Genomic DNA, 12759 nt, shown 5'->3' on the forward strand with positions numbered 1-12759 from the left:
TTCAGGCTGTTCTTTTATAACTGTCCTTTTCTTCTTCTTCAGCCAAAAGTTTAATGAAACATAACTGCATTTTGCTCTGTGCCTTTCTGGGTCTGAGAGTAGATTCTTGCATTGATCACCCTAACCCAATACGCCCCTCACATGAATCTCTTAAAAAATAAAAAATAGGAGCCCTAAATCTGTGAATGCTTCTTTCATCAACAGCTAAAAAATACCTGCCTTCCCCTTACCCCACAGTATTAAAAGACAGCATTTCTGTTTTGTTTGGATTTGTTTAATTTTGCTTTCTTTTGCTTCAATGGGAATACTGCAAGTGAAAACAAACATTTCTTTTAAACTATAAAGGTTGCTTGAAATTTCATTGAATACAGAGTTTCTGTACCACACTGTCATGTTATGCATGGGTGCAAAAGACAGACCACTCACCTCTTTTAATAATTATCAGGCATCTATATGAAGATACACCACCTTCAAAAGTAGTGTTACAGAACAACAGCTGGCCAAGCTCTGCTGGTAAGTGCAAGGTGAAGGTAAGTGCAATTAAGGAAACTCAGAGATAATCAAGGGGGGATAATACATATGGTTTCTTTCTTGATAAAAGAGTCATGCTACATCGCTTTCTGGTTCTGCTTTAAGCACTTGGCAACATCCTGAGCCATAGGAGGGCACTTTTGATTAGTTCTGGGCTACTTACTTACCCTAGCTCTTGCCTCTGCTGAGTTTGTCACAATAGCTTCTCTGCCGCTCAAGACTAAGAGGCTAGGGCCTTATTGATTCTGCAGGCTGCTTCGAGGAAAAAAGAAGACTGTGTTTTTAAGCAAGCCGGAAAGATTTTTAGAAAGAACCCTCTTCTTTATTCCATGGCATCTTACAGGAAATTAGCACTGATGTCATCTGGTGAGGATAGGAACCGTCCCTGCTTGGTGTATTGTTGAGGAGCACGTCCTCCAAGTCATGCCAGCTGGCTGGGTGGAGGAGGGAGGGCACAGAGAGAGGAGCAAAAGCTGTGCCCATGCCAGGAGCTTTGGGAGACAGGTTTGTCCCTCTGCAGGTGTCAGACCGAAGGGGAGCCTGTCAGGCTGCTGCTCTTCTTTTCAGTCTGTATTCACTTCTAGAGCCTCAGCTACGAGAGGGAAAAAAAGAAACTGCTCCAACCAGCACAGTCACAGAGCTACTGAACAGCAAGAAAGGTTTTCCAAAACACTGATGCCAACACCCAGCAAACCTGCCAACCCTGCTGTTTTAAGGGACTTTAGGTTGATGAGACTTATGGAGAGATAGGCGTATGTAAGATACGAAGAGAGGAAGAAGAAGAAACAAACAAATCAGAATTTAAACTTGGACAGATTAATTTGAATAGGAAGTACAGAGAATTAAAAGGGGAAGTATACCTTCTGTAAGGGCTTTTAGTTCTGTAGCAGAGTATTACCCAGCTCTGGCTCAGGAAAAAGAAAATATTCCTTATAATATTGCAATTGTTCCAGTGCATTTTTACTTTTTCTGGAGCATCTAATGCTCACCTTAGAGACAAAAGTGCATATACCATGGTGTGATTCACTTAAAGCACATCATTATATTGCACTCGCTAATGTAGTATGAGATTACCCTCCAGAACAGCAGTAAGCAACATGACTAAGAGCTGTCATATTTATTTTCTCATCCACTCCCCGCGGAGGAGTATGTGTGCAATGAAGCATTGTGTCTTATTTATTCATTTATTTTGATATTTCCCCTATGTTTATGTAAGAAGTGTAGATTAAAAAAAGCACTTTGTACTTGGAGAAGAAACCAGTAGTTTGTGATGGTCCCTTCTTCCTGTGGGATTCAATGTTCCAGTCTTAGGTTTTTCTCCCTATAAAACCCTCATTGTGCTAGAGTAATAAAGTTATTGATGGTGGTCTAAAATTAAGAGTTTTATGGAGTCTTTCAGCTGCTCCCAAATCCAGCCTTTGTAGGCCTTTAAAATAAAGAGCAGGACCCTGGACTAAATTCCAAAAAAACATAGGAAGCCAATGTAGCCTGCGGAGAGCAGGCTGAGCCTGCTTGTTGCTAAGAAAATGCAGCCAAGTTTTGCACAGCTTTGAGGGTGCTGCTGTATGCCACCTGGGAAGTGATATAGATGAAGAATTGCTGCCACTGCCTTCGGGTATCTTGCCTCAAGGTGGTAAGCAAAGGTCACAGCTGCTGTTGTAGAGAAGGACAGCAGTACTCCTGTTGGGAGGGTAGCAATATGGTTGTGTCAGCTTGGGAGCTGTTATTGGCCTTCCACAGAGGCACAATAATGCATAAATGTTAATCAGGATGCAACTGAGACTTGCGACCTCTTCTTTCAGCTAGCACATGAATGTAGCACATCTGATAAGCTAGCTCCCTGTTTGCATACGGATGCTGAAGTTGATCTAGGTGAGAAGTAATCATGTGGGACTGGACAGTTGTGAGATTGAGGTATGGTTTCCCATAACCACTCCTATGGTGCCTTGAGCCAGAAAAAAAACAATGTTAGTATCTTCCCTCGTTACAACAACCTTTGTACAGCAGATGAAATCCTCTTTGAGCACTACATCTTTTCACTGAGAAGGGAAGAAGGTCACTAGGTCATTACAGAGACTCATTTACACATAAGCTTCTCCTCTGACAGGTGGTTAAGGAAGCATAAGAAGGCTTACTGAAATGTGTTGTGTGTTATGTTCAGTAACACAGGTTACTGAAATGTGAATGCAGGGTTGTGGTTCTGTAAGAAACTTGCAGTGCACTGTAATTTAGGGGTTTCATTCTTCAGGTTGCATGAGCTCACACATTGGCAGAAGTGCACAGACACGTAGACATGAACACATACAGAGACAGTACTTATGTCATGAAGTCTTCCTTGTCTTGTCCTTATCCCAGTAAGTAGCTTGTTCTACTGTTCCAAGCTCATGATTTCATACCTACTGTAGTCTCTCAGGACACAGCTTTCTCTTTTCCACATTTGTTTTACACCTGTACAGCTGCTACTGATGCTTTGTGTGGCACAGGTAAACTCACACTAGGTTTACTCATTGATAAGCAATTTTTGTTGAACAATTCTCTCCAGGAGGCATATTCAGGCTTTCTAAGGGATGTCCTACTTTATCAAAAGGGGGCTGAGGGAAAACATTTTTGCAAATTGATTTGCCCACCATACTCTGCTAGACCATACTCACTCAAGTGGGAGAGAGATTCAACATCAGTCCCTGAAGCTGCCATTTGCTGCCCCTGGGATGTTGGCTGTGCTGCTGTTCCTCGGCTGCACTGCAGCTTGGCAGAGTGCTGGTGTCAGCAGGAGCACCAGATCACTGTATGATTTGACCACCAAAGCACATACTTTTCTCTGCCAACATCATTTTTTATTTCCTTTCGAGTGGAAGGAAAATATAGTGTAGCTAGTTTCAATTCCCTTGGGGCCTTGAATCTAAGTTTTCAATCAGGAAATGAATCATGACAAACCTGCCTTGTCGTAGGGCAAAAACAGACAGTAAGGTATTTCCCTTTAATGCACAAAGCTAACAAATAAATGCTCCTGTGAGGAGCTGAGAGTAGAGGGAAAAGAACTATATAGGCTGGGTGGGATGGGAAAGAACAAGAAATATGACAAAAGGAAAAGAAAACTGATGGCAGGAGGAAGTGCTTCAGTGCTACCTCACCCGGCAGTGCAAGCCTCATGAGGTTCACAATTAAAGAAAGGGGATGTAGCCAAAGATTCAGATAAGATGAAAAAAATTCCTGAGGGCTTAGGAAAGGAATGAAATGGAAATTTCTAAGCAAAGGCAGAGAAAGAAAAAGGCCTCTGAAAGGGAAGATGATGGCAGACTGACAGTGTCGCTCGGTGCTGCTGATATGCCTTAAAGTCCCCAGAGCTGGGACTGAGGAGGCATCACATCAGGTTCCTGGCAGAAAGGACTTGTAATGTCACTCACAGGCGGCCTTCGAATTGATCAAAGAGTACCACTGAAAACACACGCAAAAGTAAGGAGTCCAGGAGAGAGCGGGTCGCCTACGGGCAACACCTTCAGCATAAAATATACGGTAGACCATAAAGCAAAAGGCAATTGCTTGAGGTTTCTGTAGCCGCAAGAGACATCCTCCCCATAACTAACAAGAAATGATGACACTGTCTAAGCCCTCCTTATTCATCTGGGGTATAACTATACTAGCAGCTTCAATTAGAACTAGCATATTTGATATAAATATTTGCATCTGCATAATTCCCCTCCCTAACCATACTTGAGACATAAGGAACTCAGCAGCAATTGCTTCAGGCCAGGGCTTTGCTTCAGCTTTCACAAGAAAATGGCAAGTACAGTTGCAGTCTTTGTAACCAGCTGCCACCCACTTACTCGGGCGCTTGCCAAAAAGAATAAAAAACAGTTACTCCCAGACATCCTCACTTCTTTATTAGCTAAAAGGAACACTAAACCCCCTCTATTAAATTCATACTGAAAGAAGCTAAGCCTTGGTACATTATTAATATGCTCAAGAGAAAAAACTTGGCAATCTGTCACCTTCTTATACATCTAGGGCAGGCATTTCCTTCCCTGAAATAATCTCCTTTACAACAAGGCAATGAAATTTGTTACAATTAACCAAAAGAAAGGAGGGAGGATCAATGTCAGAATTTCATGAGCCACAGAGTTCACTGTACAAGTCATGAAATTCTCTTGCAAATGGAAATAAAGTATTCTGTAGAAACTGAGATCACTGCAAATGAATAAAGGACAGCCCTTGCCACCCCATATCATTGATGAGTGAGCTAATTTATGGTTTGATTTAGTTTTTCTAATAAAGAACCAACAATGATTCGGTAAATATCATGTATATACGAAACAAGGTGAAAGAGAGAACCTCCGAAATAAATACGACTTCTATTAAAGCTAGCTCACTTCAAAATCTGCCTGCCTCCCTGGACTTCTGTGAAATTACTCCTGATACAGATGGACATAAGGAAGTATAGAACCCAATTACTGCTGTTGCAAAGGGCTGGATGTAGTGTCGTTCTGGGCAAGGAATGAAGAAGAGTTTAGTTTGGGGTTCGTTATTGTCCTCCTCGCCCCTCAGTTCAAATGACCTCTTACGTCAAAGTTCTCATCAGACAGCATCCGAGCCATCTGAAAAAAAAACTGCAAGAAGCATTGCAGTCCTGCTGACTGTCCCACATCTTGTCTAGCCTAGGAAAAAAATTAGTAGCATGTTAATGCACTTATGAGTTCTTCAAAGACACAAGCTATACAGCTAATGCCTAGAAATTGGGAGTGGGATGATAGTGGGAAGGATGAGTGTCTGGCACAGTCATGTACTGGTAGTGAAGCATCCCTTGCTTCAAGTTAGAAAATGTGCAATTACAGTTGGGCAGGAAAAAAAGAAATGGAGTGTGTTTGTTTACTGGAATTTATGGGATGTTTTGTGATAGACTACAGGAGGATTTGGCTAATATGACAGAGGAAAATCATGAGCAGATATTGCTGAGAAGCAGTTATGTGAGGGAGTTGTGGGAATGCAGGAAAAGGTCTGGGAATTAAATGTCCTTATAAAATTCCCCAAGCAGAGCTGCTCTCAGTAGCTGTGCTAAGCTCTAAGAAATGCATGACTGATTTCTAAAGAATGCAGTGCCCAGCACAGTGTGACTAACCTGAATCCCCTTGCTTCTTGCTGGCCCAACGGCCACTCAAATGCACAGTTTGCTGTGAAAAACAAAATCCTTGGCTGGCACAGAGCTGGCACCAAGATCCAGCTAAGTCTTGTGTGATGGGACTGCTCTAACAGCTTCGTCTAGCTGGCTGGTGTGGATTACAGCAGCAGTTCCTTAACAGTGAACCAGACTTCAAACTGAATGCAGAAGTGTCTCGGTAAGACTCTTGTGTGAGAGGTCCCTTTGCTCATCATCTCTCACCAGGAGATTTTCCTTTTCCCATGCACAGAAAATAAAAGCTTAACAAATTCTTGAGGTTATCCTTTAGCTTCTCGATATGCTCTATTCTTTTCTAAATTGATATATACCAGGCAACACACTTTGAAAATGACCAATATTCAAAAATCCAAGGAAAACATTAAGAAACAAAGGATTGTAATGGACTGCAAAGTTTTTACTTTTTTTTTCCTTAAAAAAAAAAAAAAAAAAAGCCTGGAAGTACCTGGCTTTCTTATCATTTCCTACTGTAATGAATCAGAAAGCCTATTCACACAGACGAAATGCATATTGCAAAATGACATCTCAGAGGGGACTTGAGCTGTGATGAATGAGGCTGAGGATTGCCTCGCTTACTAAAGTGCCTGTGCCTCTTTCTAACCAAAAATCACATAGCAGCTAGGCTAGAGAATACAGATCTACATCCGACCTGATCTCAAAATTTGTTTGAGATATATGCACTGATTTCTCTAAACATATTTGTTTAAGTGCCTAGGCTTCTCTGAAACATCTTTTTCTCTCTCTTTCTGTATATATGCATATACATTTTGGGTCAACCTGTTTTTTTGAGGGGGGTGTAGTTACTTTTGGGGGTGTTTTCTTCAAAGCTTTTCAACTGAGGGAAGCAAAATTCGTCTCAGGACTTCTAGGTTTTTCTGTTTTTTTGTTGTTGGTTGTTTGTTTTTTAATCAAGTCTGGTATCCATTCCACACCTCACTTTGCAATCTATAAAATGGAGGTAATATTTAAGACACCCTTTTAAAGCACTTTGAGATTCTCATGTTAAAAATCAGCCTTTGCTGCTTACTTAGGCATTAGGTTAGCACCTATAATAAATCCTATTGGATTTGCCTTTATATTAAGGTGGTATCAGGAAGACAAAAATCTGCAACAACCACTTATATAGAAATCAACTGAATTCAGCAGTATCTACTGAATTTACTAATAACCTCTGTTCAAATATCTGACAGAGTTGGAACTATAACGCCTAGTTTGGAAATAAGCAGGAATCTCTGAATCCTGCTACCAGAAAAAACATGTCCTCCACAGGACTCATCGCCTGCTGTAATATCAGCACCTTTACCTTGTGTCTTCAGCAATGTAAAGGCAAAACAACTTTGGAAGCAGATGGGCATTGTGACAGTCAGATGTGTCAATATCCTGACTCAAGACAATATGAGGTCATAATTAAGGTTTTGCTTTAGAGCTCAAGTTTTAATAGCATAGATATTGTTCCTGTTATTTGTTTCAAACAGAAATCAATAACTTGGAGGGAACTGACAGTAGTGACAGGTATTGAAATGACAAAACACTGCTGGAGACTTTCTTCTAACTTTTGTTTTTCTGTTATAAAAGGTTTGGATAGTCTCAGTGTATCATAATGCAACCCTCTTTATCTATCCAAGAAAGATGAAGTAATGTGCAAACCAATTAATAATAATAATAAAGATGTTAAAGGTGCTGCATGATGCTAATATACAACCTAGTTGCACAATACATGTTTTTCTGTACAGATTTCATTTCCTCTGTGTATTTTTGTTTGTTTGTTTGTTTTTCACTTCAGCTACTCACTGCTTTATTTAGAAATAGTCAATTTCTATTTTTTCCCGATTCTTTCCGTGTTTCTGATATGGGTGAAACAGTAAGTATTACTGGAAGACGTGGGAATATAACAATACATCTTTACTGGAGCTACTGCAGAGTTAGAGACCTTGCATCAACACTTCTATTCTTAGAGTTTAAAACCAGTGCTTCAGCTTGTATGGTTAGTTCAAAAGACTGCAAATGCAAAGTTTACAGAAGTGTATGACAGTGACATATTTGCCAGTAGCAAATTAGTCCAAGTGAGTTGTAAAGCTTGCACTGACAAATATAATTCTTTGCAGGTTTCGAACTGTCTCCTCTAGGCTATGATTAATTTCATTTGATATTCTTTAAGGAAAAAAGTCTAATAAGGCACTCTGTCAATCATAAGTTCTAGAACAACAAAAATAAATAAATAAATAAATCAGATTAAGTGATCTTTCCATACTGTGGACATGATTCTCATCTCACTGACACGAGAATGGTTCTGCTCTGCTCATAATCCATACAAGTGGATGAAGACTTAATTTTAACACTAGGTACTGAAATTACACTCTGAGGTATTTATCTCAAATGATCTTTTCCAAAGTGGACGCTATGTAATAACGTGTTTTAAATTTACCTGTTCCCAAATAATACAAAATACCATATAAATGAAGAAATTATCTGCCTGTAGTGAAATTCCACTACATAGTTAATATGCAAGACTATGAATATTGTGCAATAAAGAGTATTTATGCCATAAATGAAAGATTAAAATGGTAATTTACAGCTAGAATTCTACATTGTTATGGTCAAGTTATGAAGCAAATTGATTCATTTATCATAAAGACCAATTTTATGCAGGAAGGCAACTTCCAACCTAAGTACCTAATAATAGCAAACATCATTAAGATGGCCCAATTGGCTAATGACAATGGGATTTTCATTAATCCTTGGTGATGAACTTTTTTTTTTTTTCTTGTGATGATTCCATCACAGATTTGAATTCTTCAAAGCAGCTTCACCTTCTGATAGCAATAATACTTTTTTAAAGAGAGGAAGTCACAATTTGGGCACCATTTCTTTTCTCTGGTAATGCCTGGTCCTTCCCTTTCCCTGCTTTCCTTCCACACAGGTTTTGTGTGTCACTTTCTCATTTGGCTGATTGGCTTCTCAGGTGGGGACACATGGCCTTGCCTTTGCTGTGGCATTGACTGTTATTGACCTCAGATGCTGTCTTTCGCAGCTGGCTTACTTGGGAGACATGGGGGCAAAGAGAGGAAGGGGAGGAGGTGGTAGTTATTTATTTTATGCTTATGCATGAGGTCTTGTCTTTTTAAGGTTCTCCTCATTACAGTTTTCTGCATGTTTTTGTTTCTTTGTGCCTCACTCAGGCCTGTGTCTTTTTTTATTTCTACATCAGTAGTGTATCATCAGTGTGGTTTTTTTTTAGTATTATTATTTTGTTTTTGAGTCTTGGCCTTCTTGACTAATGGGCTCTAGTCCTGCTTCCAGCACTCTGTGATCATACCTCTGAAGACAGACAACTGCAGCATGACAGTGAGTATAGCTAACCTCAGCTTGGTGCAGCATCCAGATTTTCTCACAGATTACTCTTTTTATTTTCAAAGGAGGTCTGTGTGAAGGGGTGGGTAGTGTTTTCATGTTACAGAAAGGAGTCTGAAGGGATGGACTGGTAAAAGGATGTAAAGATTAAAGGGATGTGTTGATGTGACCTTTGGTGCCTACGTCCCAGAGAGACATCTAGAGCTCTAGGCTAGTGCCAGTTAGGTGGATCTGGGTGCCTGGGACATAGTCCTCAGCCCTCTGACAACAGGCACATTTGGAAAAATCAATGTGGTGAGTTAGATAGCAGGAAATGCTTTTAAAAGGGATATGTCTGAACTTCCACTCTTCTCTGGAGCTTTGCCAAATTAGCTGAGCCTATAATAAATCAACAATTCATTTGGGCTCAGTACTAGAGCCTTCTACCTGAACCTCTTCCAGAAAGCAGGTCAGACAGCAGATTTACCAGGAAGGGTAATGGGGTTGCATGTTCCCCAGTGTCAGTGTTCTCAGTTCTGGCACGAGTGCTCTCCTGTAAAGTGGTATGGCTCCACAGACACCCACGTTTGCTTCAAGGTCTGTTTGTCACTGCTGCCAGCTCTTGGATAAATAAGATTGCAACTTCACTGGGTCAATGATGATGAGAATAACTTCAGGTTAACAGCTAGGGACCTATTCTTTCTTCTGCAAAGTCAAATCACCTGACAAAGGAGGGGGGAAAGCACTCCTCCTACTACTCTGGACTGCTTTTGTTTCAGTTATCTGCTGGCTGCACAGGTGCTGCAAGCTGTGGGCTCTGAATTGCCCCAGGTGGCCTGACCTTCTCCCAGATTTGAGGTGAAATAAGATCTCCTCCACAGCATGCCAGTTCTTTACCCAGTTAGACTTATGTGAGGCACCGTTGCTGCTGTTTACTCTTTGATTTTGAGACAAAACGAGGTCTGTCACTGTTCCTGCATCTTGGCAAAATGCACGAAGCATGAGGCCATCCATTCTCTTGGCATCGGATGGCCATCTCAGAGCTGAATAGCTTAAGGGTGACCAGAGTACTTCTTGCTGGGAAGGGAATTTTATACACCCAGCTAAAGCAGTGCAATTTTCCACTTGGCACAGCTCTCTTAGGAGTTGCCACCAGTGCCAGCATCTATGTGGGGGCTGGCTCAGGAAAGGGACAGTACTTTATGTAGCCATGTGCAACCCCCTTCAAGCCTTTCTCATCACAGTAGATCTTTTCCAGTCATCCATGGATGTTGTCACATGGGTAACAACACAAACTAATACACTTAGTAATTCTTCTAATTTCTGTGTAGGTTTATAGTGCAGTGGAAAAGGAAGAGCTAACAGAAATGGCTTGAGCAGGCAAAGGGGAGTTGGGCTTTTTGCCACTTTCTCACTATAGCTCCTCCGATGCCTCTTGTTTCTGCTTTGCAATAACCCCTGCTACTCCCATCACGTGAATCCTGATCGGAGTCTGTCAGTCATGGCTTCAATGTGCCAGATGTTATGTTGCGTTATGCCAAATGTGGCCTGAACTGAGTGCAAGTCTGACTTGCTATCAAACAGTCTTTCTCCTGTGAGTCAAACAAGATAAAAAAAAAAAAAAAGGTGTGTGTGGGGGGGAAACAGGTGTGTTTATGTAGATGCAGCTGCTTTTTACGTTCATCGTCTTTTTGGCTTAGCTTCCTACACATGTTAAAAAGCAGTATATTTACTGACCTTTGCTTTTACACAAGTTAACAGTGAGTAGCCTCAAATAATATGAGTGGAAAATAGCTTGAAAAGATTTTTTTTTCTGTTGTAAAAGTGCATGGATTTTTGGGGTTGTCTGGAGCAATTTCACAGAAACAAGAGCAGATTAAAGGAGGTAATGACACGTTTGTAATTTCATTCCTAAGGCTCACAGTGTCCTTGCCTCTGTCTAGTTTTCAGCCTGGAGATAAATCAAGGGCTTCAATTTCCAAATCTGTCATAGCAGCTTCACAAATAAAAACGCTGACAAAAAATATCTGCTTTTAAATGGCTACTTGCAAGCACTGACAACTAGCAGTCTATACATCTTTCACCTTACAGGGAAGAGAAGCAGTGTGTATTGCCAGGAAAAATGAAGAGGAGAAAGGCAGTGCTCCTAAACTTAAAGTAATCTAAAGGTATGACAACAATAAACCACTTACAGTCATGTTCTGAATGCTAGATGAAAATAGATTTCAGGTGGTGTATTAACAGAGCCTCACAGCTGCCTGGCATGGAAAAAATGGCTGTGGAGTTAAATATGAAGTAGAGAGACCATGTGGACAAGCACAACTCCTTCCCCTGCCTGCTCCCCAGCTGCCCTTGCAGCTGCTGTGGCTGCTCCATTTGTGCTCCACGGTGCCCACCAAGAGGGCTTGTGCGTGACTGGGGAGGAGCAGGAAATGGGCACCATGAAAACCAGCACAGATTAGGTTGGTTAATGCTGAATATCTTAGCTGCAGGCTCTTGCTTTTGCAGGGTATGAATTCCAGTTAAGTGGCAGAACTTGAGCAGTAGATAGCAATAGGTAAGTGATGTTGGTTACTTTGCCAGAACAGGGGTGATACAGAGCTGAAATGGCAGCTGGGGGATGCTGCAGCTGGCAGCACTGCAGCCTCCCTCAACTCCCTGAGCCCCTAGCCATGGCCTCATGCAGTGTCCTACCACTGGCACTGGCATTTTGGTTACACCTAGTGCCTCCTTTGTGTAAGTCATTGAATTTAGTACTGAGCCTGCAAAGCCACGTCGTGCTCCTGAACATCTCCCTGTAGCCTTGCTGCTATTAGAGGCAGGATAAAAGTATGAGCTGAACCACATCCACTGCGCCCAGGCTATCTGGCTTCATGAGAGATCTGACCTGCTTCAGCATGAAGATCAGAGGATAACTTGGTGTGCAGACTGTGGTGCTCTGGGGCTCCAGCCTGAGTGCAGTATCTGAACTAATGTGACTGACTAAAGGTGACCACCCACCCCATACTCTTTCCAGAGGAGCAATGGCTTGTTATTCCACACTAAAGTCTGTACTTGGTGCCTTCCAGTTACCAAAGCTTGACTCCTTAAGGCTTCTGCCTGTGGAATCTTGGAGAGGTATGTCCAGCAGCTCCCAGTCCCAGGGAAGGAACAGTGTGTGCCCTAGGCAGTTAGTTGACATGCTCTAGGTGGATTTGTTGTATGCATATGTCATCCATATGGCCCCTAGGGTTCACCTGTGTACATGCTATGAGCAGGAACTGGTGGCTGCAGTCCCTGGTCGAGCAGGAACCATGCTAGTGTGCTACACATCAGGCAAATAGCCAAATGCTGATGGGATGTGATCCGGCATTGCTGCAGCCTTTGTCAGTAGGCTGGATTCAAGAACAGTCTGTGGAAGGTGGATACTCTCATCTTGCTCTTCACAGCTTGTGCTTTCAGGTCAAGCAAGCCCTGTGAACCTCACGAGCCTATTTTGGGTTTTAGTTATATCACAGTTGTCAAATGAAGGGTTAGGAAAAGTTTTTGTTTTTTTTTTCTTTTTTTTACTTGTACTTGCCACCTCAGAGCCATTGAGAGACATGCCTCAGTAAATAGCTCCTGCTGAATTTTTATATCAGGGAAAGTTTTAGAAAATGAATGCTTTAGTCTGTGGATCTGTAAAGTAATCTGTGAATAAGGGCAAAAAGGTTTAGTATTTTTAGGACATGTATGTTCAAAGGACTCTG

General features: G+C 41.6%; 1 long non-coding RNA gene across 2 annotated transcripts in view; it reads left to right on the forward strand.

Moving 5' to 3' along the window:
- Positions 1 to 7560: 7560 nt before the first annotated feature.
- LOC310879899 overlaps positions 7561 to 12759 on the forward strand; it is a 66988-nt gene continuing 61789 nt past the window's right edge. Inside the window, exons 1-2 of one of the 2 annotated variants that reach the window (XR_014571222.1) lie at positions 7561 to 9046; positions 11123 to 11199. This is a non-coding gene — a long non-coding RNA (uncharacterized lncRNA). The remainder of the gene's footprint in view (positions 9047 to 11122; positions 11200 to 12759) is intronic. The other variant, XR_014571223.1, reaches the window with a different exon arrangement.

Source organism: Anser anser (genome assembly GCF_964211835.1).
Source record: "Anser anser genome assembly, chromosome: 1".
In the NCBI taxonomy this organism is placed as follows: domain Eukaryota; kingdom Metazoa; phylum Chordata; class Aves; order Anseriformes; family Anatidae; genus Anser; species Anser anser.